The 14,804-nt window shown below is 33.6% G+C and overlaps 1 protein-coding gene across 1 annotated transcript in view; it reads right to left on the minus strand.

Annotated features, from left to right (window-relative positions):
* Positions 1 to 14,804, minus strand: part of ELL2 (elongation factor for RNA polymerase II 2) — an 82,212-nt gene that overhangs the window by 50,765 nt on the left and 16,643 nt on the right. The window lies entirely within an intron of this gene.

Raw genomic sequence — 14,804 nt, forward strand, 5'->3', positions numbered from 1 at the left:
AAGATATGGAGGAATTAATAAACCATGGCAACTGATTTTTACATGGGGGCATAATGAGGATAACTCCTAGGTGGCTGTTTTTTTTTTTTTTTGGGGGGGGGAGAAGAGACAATAATTATTCATCTTTTATTTTAGCTTTTTATTTATAAGATATATGCATGGGTAATTTTTCAGCAAAACCTTCTGTTCCAACTTTTCCCTTCCTTCCCCCTCACTCCCTCCCCCAGGTGGAAAGTAGACCAATACATATTAAATATGTTAAATAACTCCTATGTTGTAAACCTGGATGACTGGAAGACAAAAATCCTTGCCAAAATAGAAAAATTAGGAAAGGTGGGTTTAGGGGGGAAAGCACATTCTGGAAATATTCAGTTTGCCCTAGGATGTCAGCAAGTTATAGGAAAAGGCTGTGTATGTAGATTTTGTAATCAATTGTATAAAGCTGTCAGTAGAACTAGATAGTGATCTGATCACTAATTTATATACTTTTAAACCCAACACCATATACAATGTGAGCTAGAATCTCCAAAAGGAAAAGGTCTGGGAGATTAAGGAGGTGGTGGGTGTTAGCAGTAACCCTGTAGAGAGGCAGAACCTCTAGAGAAGTATACTTACAATAAGATGTTAACTCAGGGGAATTGATGAGATAATGGTTTTCTAGTTCACATATATACTTAGTACTTAGCATGGTGATATAATGGTTCTCTAGTTCACACACATTCAGTTTGCTGTAATGATATAATTACAATAAGGTATATGAGGGCTAAGAAGCATTGGAAGAGAGAGATTCTATCTTTGACCAGCCTCCTGCACTATGATCAAGACTGGGCCAGAATAAAGAATCTAGATTCTGTTCTTGACCATTCTCATGGTGTCTATCCTGCTGAGACTAAGGTGCAGTCTAAAGGACCTCCAGAAAGCTAGCCGGGACATTACATAACCCAATGCAGTTTCTTCACTAGAGATTGACTATCCCTGCCAAATAGACTGATGCTTTCTTCTTTTCCCTCAGAAATTCCAAATTAATGCTGTTTGGGTTATAATTTTAGTCATTTATTTCCCATTTAAGTTTTATTTTCTCAGGTTTCTTTCTATTAACTTATCAGGGTTAACATTTCACAATGAAGTTCTTGACTAATAATAAAAGTAAAGAAAGAAATCAACTAGTTTTTAGTACCTCTTCATTTTCTAAAGCATGTTTTAGGACCTGCAGAGCTGTCTTTTTTTCTTTGGTTCCCATAAATTGTTTTATCTATCTAAAATCTGAGTCTTGTTATTCAGGACACTCTTCTCTATCATGCACCAAAGTCTTTGCACTATAAAACTAACCAAAAATGTTAGTGCTGACTTGTAGGAAAGTGCCCTCTCCTCCTACATGCTTGATAACAGCCAGTAATAGAGCCTGTGCTTTCCATTCCAAACAGTGATCTGAAGGCAGGGGATTTGAGTTCTCTTACTTAGCCAATAGGTGACAAAGCAACATTTTAAATAGTTGGCTCATGAGATATTTGGCTAGCTTTGGATAATTTTCCAAGTCCTTCCCACTCAAATAACTTTTCCTCATAGACTGTTTTTTAAACTTTTAGTCACTTCCCCATTGTTCTGCTTAGGACTTTCTTTTAATTTTCTACATTTAACTTAAATTTGAGATTTCCAAGTTTCCAAGTATTACTAAAATCACAATCTTATTGAGTCTGTAAAACTTTCATTACTCATTTATGTTCAGCTATGTGGTTCATTACTCTTTAAAAGCTAATACACACATTCTAAGTAATGAGTAAGTTACTCATTCCTCATACTGACTATATTTACCTGATTTATTCTCCCAATAAGCTGTTTCTAGTTTTCTAGTTTTGTTTTTACAAGAGGACCTAAAATATATTTTAAACTTCCTTGAATACTAGTAAAAATTCCCAGCAATTATAGTATTCTTTTTTCAATTATAAGTATTAGCATTTAAAAAATAGCCTTATATTAGAATCGCATGCTAAATTTTTTCTTCTCAGTATTAGACTAATATATATGAATGTTGATTAATATTTAGAAAATTAATCTGACTATAATTTCAAAGGGCTTGAAATATGTTCTGAGACTGAACAAGTCCTATTCAGATACCTCATAACATCACACAAAGATGATTGCAGATTCTTAGTGGTCAAGGTAAGGAGACCACTCAGGAATGTGCTTCTCTTAATATGTCATATAATAAAATTAGGTTTTATGGTTGCCATATAATACTGCTGACTCATTGAGCTTGTAGTCTATTAAAATGTGTACCTCTTCCCCACCCCACCCCCCAATTTTTTTTTTTTGGGGGGGGTGTCTTTTTGTATCTACAGCTTAGTACAGTGTCTGGCACATAGTGAGCTATGCACTTAGTAGTATTATTAAATGCTAATTGACTGTGATTCTTAGGTATTTATTCAATGGACATTCTAGAGAAAATTGTATCAATACTGACATTCTTACTATAAATTAAACTAAACAAGAGAAAGAAATTTCCTAAGTTCCAATATGAAAAATTTGCTCACTAGCTAAAGACTTTCTGTCTTAGCTCTTGAATACTATCTACTAAGGGGTAAGGGGGGGGGGGGGGTGGTGCACTATACCCATATCAGTGAAATCATAGTTCCCTGAATTACATTAGTATAAAATGTTTACATCGCAAGACTCAATATGTAATAAAAATTACAAAATACATAAGTAATGATTCCAGCCTGAATAGCAAGTTTTAAATCAAACTTTTTAACTAAGTTTAATCATTAGAACTTCTATCATCCTCAAAATATTTTTAAAGTAGTAATTTGTTTAACTAGTGTACACAATGATAATTTCGATAACATTTTTATTCAGAATTCGCAACCTGTTTCTAATTGAAATCATGGCTCAGAAATCCTAGAATCTTGACAATTAATCCCAAATCTGAATAAGCACCTATTTACCAAATGAACTGAATATTCGAGTAAGGCCAGATTAGGGCAGAGCATAATAAATACTACAATCTATTTTTTCTTATTGTGAAATGAATTGACATTTCAAAAAGTACAAAAAAGAACATAACATCTTCTGTTGTGTACAATTTATTTTTAAGATTTTTAAGATACATGTATATAGATGCATGTACACTTATAAAGTTTAACAGGTTAGTAACAAAACTTCTGTCTCCTTCCGCACTTTCTATTTACCTTTGTGCATTTAAAAGATGATTTTTTTTTTCTTTCTTTTTTTTTTTTTTTTATTCAATAGCCTTTTATTTACAGGATATATGCATGGGTAACTTTACAGCATTAACAATTGCCAAACCTCTTGTTCCAATTTTTCACCTCTTAGCCCCCCCACCCCATCCCCTAGATGGCAGGATGACCAGTAGATGTTAAATATATTAAAATATAAAAGATGATTTTTGTTAGAGATTTACTCATAAGTAAAATATTTGTGTAATACTCCCGAGGTATAAAAATTTAGCACTTTAAAAATTAGAAAAGTGATTTATAATTTTTAAAATTTATTTAATCCTTATGACATTCCTGTAAAAGAGGTACTTCGGGTATTATTCCTATTTTGAGTGAGAATGTTGAGGTTCAGTGATGCTAAATGATGTGTCCACATCACACAACAGTAAATATTGAAAGGATTTAAGTTCAAAACTTGCCCAATAATTTAATAAAGATTATCTGTCAAGTATCTATAATACATAAGATATTGGGAATATAAAAATAAAAATGACAAAGTCCCTGTCCTCAAGGAGCTCATAATAGAAGAAAAACAACTTTATATTTTACTTATAATTCTGGGTCTTTCAAGTATTTACCAGAAAAAATGACAAGATTCTTAACAGGTATAAATGAAAATGGAAAACACATAAGAATTTTACAAAAGCAGCTATTAGAGAGGAAAATAACCATTTCCATAGCAAAATGGAAAGTTTTTTTTCATCAGGGGCATAAAAAGAATCCTGGAGGAGAAAATGGTTTTCAATTCTGAATCAAAAATATGTTTCTAGATTAAATGAACTTTCTTGGAGAACTGTAAATTTAGCATTATTGTTTGCAGATGGTCTAAACACACTAGCCTATGTTTATGGAAAAAAATCTCCAAGGAAAAGAAAAGATTGTGAACCCTTTAGTAATTGTATAACCTCTGGGCAGCCCTTTAAGATTCATGCATAATTTTATAACTCTAGGAGTAGTGTGATATATTCCAGATAATTTCTCTCTACTATTCTTAACAGATAATTATAGTTTGTTGTGGGAAGGATAATACTGTCTTATTTTCAACTCTAGCTACTTATTTCTCTTAAGGACCTGTTCTGTTACTGTTCGACTTTGAACATTTGATTCTGAGGTAGTTAGATCCTTGAGACCAGGGTCAGTTTTTTGCCTGTCTTTATATCTTTAGAATTTAGCATAGTGCCAGTTTTATAATAGGTGTTTAATAAAGTTTCCTCATTTGACTTCTGCATATGACTTCTGATTCAAAAATCTGAACTCTAAGGATGCCTGCAGTTTGAATTGGGAACCAGTCAAAAATATGTAAAGTTACTTCTTTTCAGACTTTTTATTTATTTACTTCTTCCTTCTTCAAAACAGAGTTAAACCTACCTTTTTGAAGAGGTTGAAATTTTACATCAGTCTGAAAAGTGAGATCAAACATTCTTCGTGCTATATATACCTCACAGATTGTTATATGAAACAACTCAATGCATATGTCAAGCTAAAAAGCATTTAGCTAGCACATCCAGTGTTAGGTACTCTGCCAAGAAATGCAGAAACAATCCCTGCCCTCAATATAAGTATTTATTATATGCTAACTATATACCAGTCATTATGCTAAGCATTCGGGATACAAAAAAAAAAGCACAAGATCTCAAGGAGCTCCCAGTTGAAGGCACAGAGATAAAATGTAAACAACTATTTACAAAGAAGATATAGAAGAGAAAATCTGCAGATGGTATTAGAAGGAAGTCACTAGCATTAAGGGGAATCAGGAAACACCTTAAGTAGAATATAAGATATAGTATGTGGAAATGCCTTTTATCTATGAAATGCTACATAAAGGTAACATTATTTAGGAGGTACAGTGCAACAGGAAGAATACTAGATTAGGAATAAGAGGACCAAAATTTAAATTCTGGCCGTGTTACTACTTGTGTGACTTTGGACAAATCATATACATACCCCCACCCCCACCCACCCCCACACCCCCACACATACAAACAACACACATATAATGTAATAGTAGATTACATTATAATAATATATTACATTATATTAGGTAGAGTACATAAATGTCATCTGTCAGTGCTAAATAAGTCACTAAGATAACTTAAGGGTTATTCAAACCAAAGATGAAAAAAAGATGAGGACAAAGGGATATCAACTAGGAAATAAAGAAAGCCTTAAGGATTTATTTTTATCTCCACTGCTTGATTCAGGCCTGTAGTTAATTATGCCTTTAAAGAACATAACAAACCAAGGAATGGCAGTAGGCAGGAAGCACCAACCAAGGAATGGCAGTAGGCAGGAAGCACTTTTAGGGGCTAAGGCATAAGGTGCTGGTTTCAAGTGGGTTGAAACTGCCTGCTAATTTGGAACACTATATAATTTGGTTTTTCAAACATGAAGACCTCTACCCATCCCCAAATAACTTTAAATGCTTTGCTGGAGTTTTAAAGGAAAAGAAAACAATTTAAATTTTTTACTCTTATGGATTCTCTAGATTGTTGTTTGAAGCACAACTTTAATATTATGAATTAATATTCAGTCATCTATTTGACCTGAGAGCTAATCTTTTGAAGATCACTGAGCTTTTTTGCAAAGCATTTATTTAAAACTTGTTAGGTTGGCAGCATTTTTAGATATTCTTATAAATGTACATGTCATATTTATTTGCTCCTCTGTTCAACCTTCTCTTTTTTTAAAGACCATTCACCTACAATAGAAGGGGAGGGGAAAGGATGGAGATTACTGGGCTAGATGACCTGCACTAAAGGTTAGTGTAGCATTATGTCCCAAATTTAAACAAATTAACAATGATAAGCAAATGTACATAGGGTAACCTTATTCCCTTAAAATACTGAGTTAAATCTACTGGGACTTTAGATGTATTTAGATGAAAATTAAAATCATCTCTTATAATCCTATAATTTAGTGTAATCATTCTAACTATGATTCAAAACCACCCTAGGAGGACACCACAAGGCTGCATCAAGGCTTGCAGAGATGTTAGTGTTTCACAATTCATCCAAAATACAAAAGAACCAGGGACATGCCAGTTGTTTTGTAAATTTCTTAATATCCTTTCACATTTTTTACCCACCTGTTGTTGGAATAATATGCATCTATAATTGTATAGCTTGGTGGATAAATAGATGACCTTGGGATTTAGGGAAGACCTGAACTCAAGTCCCAGTTCTGATACAATACTGGCTGTGTGGCTCTAAGCAAGTGACTCAAGTGCTCCAGGAAACAAAAGTTGAAAACCCTAATTTTTTTTTGGAGTGTATTAAAGAAAAATGACAGGGAAGGTGATTGCACGAAGTCCTAGGCTGATACTGAATCATGACATGCAGGTGATCCTGAAGTCTTAAAAGTTCCTGGACTACAAGCTCGGGCAAATTCTTCAATTTTAGAAAGACTTACAGTTCCTATAACAGAGTATGCCTATTTTCCTAGGACATATCTTAAGTACAGAGAGAATTATCACCTATAGGCTGACCACTTTTCTTTGACAATTGCAACTCATAAAACAAAGAACAGTATTAAATGGCTTGTGTTCATGTACACTCTAAGGTATTTGGAAGAGGGAGCAAAGTGTTATAGCTTTTGGACTAACTATAAATATAAACTTGACTTTTGGTTTTCCTGCTTTGAGTCTGTCTCCACTATAGGGCCTGCTCCACTCAACCAATCTTCCTAAAATGCAGGTTTATAACCATGGGGTTATAATGGGGTTACTTCCCCATTCATTAAACTCCAGTGCTTCCCTATCACCTTTGTGATCAATTGTAAAAGCCATTCATGACTTAGACCCTTTACCACATGCCTTTCTATTCTTATACCTTACTGCCCTGTCTTCAATGACACAAAGACACTGACTTCCTTACTGTTCCTTCCAAACACAGCACTCCATTTCCTAATTCTGGTCATTTTCACTGGCTGCCCCCATGGCAAAAAGCCTTTCCCAGTTCTCCTTAATCTTAAGGCTTCACTTCTGAGAATATTCCCAACTTATATATTTGTATATACTTGCTTACATGTTTGGCTATCGCCATTAGATTGCAAGTTTCTTAAGGGTATGCACTAATTTTTTTTTTTTTTGGGGGGGAGTGTCTTTTTGTATCTACAGCTTAGTACAGTGTCTGGCACATAGTGAGCTATGCACTTAGTAGTATTACTAAATGCTAATTGACTGATTCTTAAGGTATTTATTCAATGGACATTCTAGAGAAAATTGTATCAATACTGACATTCTTACTATAAATTAAACTAAACAAGAGAAAGAAATTGCAGCTAAATGAAAAGATGGGGTACTAGTTCTTAGAGAGGCAAATAAAGGAACTGGCAAAGGTGATTTAACTGTGCAGACAAAGGTAATAAGTTGTAAAATTCATGGACATTTGGATAAGCATATGCACAAAGACTATCAGGAATTAATTAAGTGCAGCTAATGCACTGATAATTCAAATAAAATCAAAGTACACTTTGATACTGATTTCCTCCAGTGTATATATAAGCACAGTTAAGAATGGCAAAATACAATGAAATAGTCAGGAGGACCCGAGTTCAAAATTTGACCTCAGACATTTAACACTTCCTAGCTGTGTGACTCTGGGCAAGCCACTTAGCCCCAATTGCCTCAGAAAAAAAAAAAAAAAAAAAAAAAGACTTGTACACTACATAGGAGTCTTCTGGTAATAAGTCACAAATAACTTTTGAAAAAATGGGAGATGGGCAAGGTGAGCACCAAATACTACTCGTTACTACTGCTATTACTAATAGCTAATGTTTAACATAGCTCTAGGTGGCAGGCACTTCACTATTATTCCATCTGATCCTCATAACAACCCTGGGAGGTAGGTGCTACTATTATCTCTTAAACTCCCAAGTTTCTTCTTGACACAGGAGCCTTTATTTTTAATACCAATACTCTTCCAGTGATATAATGTGACTGCAAGACATGGAATAGCAGCCTCCAAAAAATGAAATTAAGGATCACTGCCCAAAAGGCATCAGATAGGTATGTGATGGGCATGGTCAGAATGCAACACATTATAAATGAGGAAATATACAGAAAACAGAATTGCATAAATTTTGACTCACTATACAATTAGTACTATATGTTATTATATGTAAGATGTATATAATTATAAACATAATTGTATATCATGCTGTCACTATGTTATAATATTATTTTTTATTATAAACGAAACCATAAGATAGACAGAAATTTCAGCTAAATAAAAGATTGGTACACAGGCTCTTCTATGCAAGCATATAAAGAAATTGGCAAAGATGGTTTTCCTGTGTAGCCAAAGACAAGACATAAAATTTCATGATATCTGGCTATCATCTACCAAGCACCCATGATAAGCCTGTGTAAAAAGATAGGGAAAGTATTACAAAGGGTGTTTCTAAAGCAGTGTGTAGCTTAAAAGGGGATAGTCACATGGTGAAAAAAGAGATAACTGACACACAGGCTTTGGGCTTCCTCACTATTCTTGCATGTCAAGAGAACATGAAGGCCCCTGGAACACTGGGTGGATCCTCTGCAGAAATGAATTCATGGGAGGACTTAGATAAGAATTGTACAATATGGACAGGCACGGATGGGTTGTTATCTGCATCACTGGAGGGAATATCTACACTATTAAGATTCCAGATTCACTGGAGTAATTAAAATTCCGGTTTGTAACTAGTGAAAAATATTTCTATCTGTAGATCCCAGGCCTAAACAACTAACGTGTGGTAATATTGAATGAGATTGTAAATAGCATTTTTTTTTTTTTAAAGGAAACAGTGCCAAAAAACACCCCATCTTTTCATTTAGCTGCAATTTCTTTCTCTTGTTTAGTTTAATTTATAGTAAGAATGTCAGTATTGATACAATTTTCTCTAGAATGTCCATTGAATAAATACCTAAGAATCAGTCAATTAGCATTTAGTAATACTACTAAGTGCATAGCTCACTATGTGCCAGACCCAGATCATAGTTAAGTCAGTCAATAAACATTTGTTAGGTGCTGGGTACTAAGTCCTAGTACTTAGTGGTACTATGACATGTTCTAAGTGCTGGGCCTTCCACAAACTGATATTTCGTGCAACTTTCTCTCACATTTCTCTATATTCCCCATTTACTCTTTCTGGAACATAGTCCAGTGATTTTCAGACTATGGCCCCAAAACTCTTGAGGGGGCATGTGAAGTCAAAATTTTTTATAATACTACTAATGTAATTATTAATAGGTATGAGCCATATAAAAGTTCTTACTAATTTTTAACTGTGAATCCTTTTCTTAGTTTCTAAATTGAATTTGTTGCTAAGAAATGCCTAAAGAGATCAGAAAAAAATTGGAAAAATACACATGTGCAAAAATGTTTGTAGCAGCCTTTTTTTAGGGGCAAGGAACTGAAAACTGGAAACTGAGTAGATGCCAATCAGTTGGAGAATGACTAAATAAGTTATGGTATGTAAATGCTATAGAATATTATTGTTCTATAAGAAATGATGAACAGGATTTTCAGAAAGGCCTGGAGAGACTTACATGAACTGATGCTAAAGTGAAGTGAAAAGATCCAAGAGAACATTGTATATAGTGACAAGATTATGTAATGATTAATTCTGGTAACAAGGCACTTTTCAACAAAGTGATGGAGAGAGCCATCTACAACCAGGGAGAGGGCTGTGGGTATTGAGTATAGACCACAACATAGTACTTTTACTTTTTTTTGGTTACTTGTATTTTGTTTTCTTTCTAACTTTTTCCTTCCTGATCTTATTTTTCTTTTATAGCATGATAATTGTAGAAATATGTATAGAAGAATTACATATGTTTAATCTACATTGGATTACTTACTATGTCTAATAGGGAAGAGGGTGGGAAGAAAGGAGAAAAAAATTTGGAAGAATTTGCATGTTGAAAACTATGCATATATTTTGAAAAAAAGCTTAAATGCATATATTTTGAAAAAAAGCTTAAAAATAAATGCAAGAGTAAAATAAATGCACACATATATGCAATCTAAAAATCTAAAAATATTGTCAACTCATAAAATGATAGCATGATAGTCACTATAATGAACTATGAAGAATTTAAAACCGTCATATTAAATTGAGCAAAGTATAATAAGCATGGTCCTAATTAATAAGCTGATATTTCTTCCTTCCTTCCTCATACACTCATTCTATCTTCACATTTTCCATGTCCTTTACTAGACAGGGATTGTACATTACAATGATTCCAGTATATTTCTCCAATGCATATTTTTTCTTTCTTTCTTTCCAATATATATTTCTCCTCCCTTAAATCAATCAGCTTAAGTCCCTACAAAGGTATCTACATGCACTGCCTTAAATTTCTCATCTTTACTCATTCCTCAACTCTCTGTAATCTGGCTTTTGATCTCGCTCAAATGAAATTGCTTTCTCCTAAATTACTAATGATATGAATTTAATAATTCTAATCTTTCAATCTTACATGATAGGATACTCCTAGTTTTTCTTTTCTACCTCAATGGGTAGAAGTAGAAGACCATTTCATCTTGGTCTCCTTTTCTGGTTAATCCTGCATATTACAACTTCTAACCATGGGTGTTCCCCAAGGTTTTTGTCTTAGATCCTCTTCATTTCCTCCTCTATATTATTATCTTTCTAGTCAAGATCATTAGTTTGCAAAAGTTTAACTATCCTATATCTATGCAAATGACTCCCAGATCTATACTTTTCTAGTTTTCTTTCTGTTGTTTAATTCCATCATCATTTGCCTATTGGATATTTCAAACTGGAAGTTCTAGACACATCTTAAACTCAACATGTCCAAAACAGAACTCATGAACTTTCTCCTCAAATTCCTCCCCTTCCTCCAGTCTCTTATTTTTGCAGAAGGTACCACCCATCCTCATAGATTCATAACTATTCTCACTCTTCCTAATTCCACATGTCTAACTCAAGTGTCAATTATGACTGTTTCTGCCTCCTACCTCGTCACTCTATTCATAGAACTACAATTCAGTTTAGGCCCTCATCTCCTTTCCTTTAGATTACTGTAAAATTGGTCTCCCTCACTTAATTCTCTTCCTATGTTAGTCTAGCCTATAATGCATACCATATGACTCTCCTACTCAAAACCAATATAAGTGGCTTCCTATCATCTCTTTAATCAAATAAAAACTTCTCTGTTTAATTTATAAAGCCCAATGCAACCTGCCTCCAATCTACGTTATCTCTAGCCTTCATGGATATTTCTTTCTCACAATGGGATCCAATCAAAACAGGACTTTTCTTTGTTCTTCACTCAAAACATTTCATCTCTCAGTGTTGATGCACTGGTTGTTGTTCCTCATGCCTTAAATGTATTTTCTTCTTACCTAACCCTCACAGGTACCTTCCCTTATGACTAAGATTAAACAATCTCCTGATAAAAAATTTTCTGAATTCTCCTGTCCAAATGCTATTGCACCCTCTTCCAAATTACTCTACATTGTGTATGTGTATGTAAGCACATATGTATTTTACTAACTTTAATTTATGCTGCATGTTTTTTAGATATACTTTATGTATTTTTTTGTCTTCCCCATTAGAATACAAACTCCTTGAAGGCAAGGAAGTCCCAGCAATTTATATTCTAGATGTGCTTTTTTGAAATATCTGATATTTTTCCTGAGTGAATTGAGTGAGTGAAAATGTATAATACAGTCCATCAAGTATTTTTAAGTACACCAATGCTGAGACTTCCCATGTTATATACATTTTATATATAACTTCCCATGTTATATACATTTCCCATTTATATATAAAATATAAAAATATATGTATATATAAAATATGTATATTTTATATATAACTTCCCATGTTATATACATTTCCCATGTTATATACATACAAGTACCTAAAGGAATTATATTCTACACTTAAATAAGGTTTTGAGGAAATAAATATAAAAGAGGCTTGGCATATTATCATTGCAGTCCTTTGAATTAAATAATGTTAGCATGACAATAGTTCAAATAGAGTATATAATATAAATATAAATAATATTTCTATAAATAATATTTATCTATAAAAGAAACATAATAGTCACTGAAAAAACTTTAGATATGAACATCCTAGTATGGGTTTGAGAACTACAAGGAGGTTCAGAATGTGAATGTTGTTTCTTTTTCAGGAGATTTATAAAGAGCTCCTCACATACAGTAAATAGAATTTCCAATTCTCCTTGGAACATTTCCCCGTTTCTCCTTATTGTAGCATTTAGTGCTTTGTAAATAGGACAATCAAATTATGTGAACTGTTTTAGAAAGCTAGAATATTAAAACCTATTCACTTTGTATACTTCAAAACAGGAACTATAATATAGAAGGCCAGGGAATTAAGTTATTTAGAATTTTCACTAATTAAATTGAGTTATTAAAGAAAAGGCAACTTGCTTCTTTAACATTCCAATTTGCACATATTTAAAGGAAAATTTAAATTAAGAACTAAATTGAGAGTTCACTTGAACTAGTCTCCCAAAGACATAATAAATAATGGCATGATAACCAATGCAGAAAAATCTGTATCATGAAGGATTCAACAGCAGGTAGAATAGAAGAGGTAAGTATATTCAGTTTTAAGACCCCACTGGAATTTTAACATTTCAATTCATCTTTGAATAGGCTAATAAACTAAACAGGCATGACAATTAATGCAGACTTGAAACCAAGGCTAACACCTAAGGAATGTAATGTTGCTGAATCCCTTCAAAGAAGAGGTATGAATAGCTCAGAAATAGCAACTGCTCCATAAAAAATGATTAAATTTTCCCTCGGAAGAAAAACACAGAAAGTTTTCAAGTCTCATTTATATAGTGCAGCCTAATAGATAGCCATAAGGTGGTCAAAAAGATTTGAGTTCAAGATTTGTTCTCTACACATAAAATTTCTGTGTCCTTTTCAGTGGTACAGGCCGAGACCAAGACAAACTTCAGGAAGGTTTATACTAGGTTTTATTACCAGAGTGTCTGAGACAAATGTAAAAATAAAATTCAGGAGACTCCCATTTATTGTTTCACAAATTTGCCGTGGGTTTTGCTAACCAAAGCTATCTTCCCAGCAATGAATCTATTTTTACTGAGCCTCCAACTGCAGAGAGCTGGGCAAAAAGGAGGAACGGATGGGTGGGTACAAGTTACTAAACAATTCTGAATTCTCATTGTTACCATTTGAACTAGTTAAAGTGTGGGTGGGGGTAGGAGGAGGAAGGTGTGGCATTAGAGTAAGGAAGACCAAAAGTTTAAAGTACCTGTTTGTTACTCTTAACTCTTACCTCTTAACTTTCACTCCCCAATTCCCACATGGAAGAGGAAAAAGTTCTGAAAGGTAGTTGGAATGATTCAAGATAAAACCAATTCTGTTCAGGGCCCTGGAGGTAGCCAGTGTTTCACAAAAAGTCAACCTTCTTTACAATGCCCGAGTTACTAGTACTTAACTATAAGACTCATTTCCAATGCTGCAAATGTTGGCCTTCCCCCACCTTCTGGGGCCAGGCCAGTATGTCTGATTCTGGCTAGGTGTCTCCCTGACCAATTGTGTCCCCTCCCCAACTGGGAGAAGACAGGAAAAAAGAAAATAGACAAAGACATGAGATAGTCATGCATCTGCAAAGGGGGCACAAGGAGATTAGGTTCTGACTTTTATATTATTCTTCCCTCACCCCTATGATACTGTTGAAAATCTTCCAACAGGCTAGAATTTTATCACCATGAATGCTAAGGATTTCCTATATATGCCTGGGATAATTAAAGGATGCCATAAAGATTCACTTGTCGAAAAGAAATACTTTTAAGCCAATGTTAAAGAGCCCCAGATTCACAAAAGAACCAGGGGTTAAAACAGAAGTTTATGCTTACTACCCAGTATGCCTTTTAACAAATCCTTTGGTTCTCACATCTGAAAAGAGAGGGAATTGGACTGTATTTCTAAGGTCTTTTTCAAACTCCTTAATCGTAAGTAAGCCAACATTCCTTAAACTTAAAAAACTACTACATCATTATGCACTGGAGCCTAGCCTTTCCCAAAGCAAAATCCAAGCTATAAAGGAGCTTCATTTTACATCTCATCTGAATTGTCAGTTATAGAAATGGCAAAGTGACCTCACTATAACAATCCTATGTATATGGCTCAGCCCTGACACATGAAGACTTTTACTAAAGAGGAACACAGACTTAGGGAGGGAAAGGGGATTCTTACAATTTAAGAAATCCTTGGTCCCAGGGATTATTAAAATTGTAAAAAGGTGTATATAGCTTTTATTTTTCAAACTAAAAAATAAAACAAAAACAAAAGCACATTTCACTTATGTAGTTTAAAAAAATAGACAAGTAGTATCAAAGTTTTCCCTTCAAATACTTTTCTTCCAGAAATGTTTTTTTAAAAAATATAATCAATGCACATATTATAGGAGGGGGTTTTCATTTGTGTGAAGTGTATAGAGAGAATGAACCTATTTGCTTTTCCATAAAATTAATATTATTTATATTTTATTTCCTTAATGTATATATATATATATATATATATATATTATCAATTTTAATTATAGGTTTCTCTTTAA

The sequence above is a fragment of the Sarcophilus harrisii genome, chromosome 1, assembly GCF_902635505.1.
Source record: "Sarcophilus harrisii chromosome 1, mSarHar1.11, whole genome shotgun sequence".
In the NCBI taxonomy this organism is placed as follows: domain Eukaryota; kingdom Metazoa; phylum Chordata; class Mammalia; order Dasyuromorphia; family Dasyuridae; genus Sarcophilus; species Sarcophilus harrisii.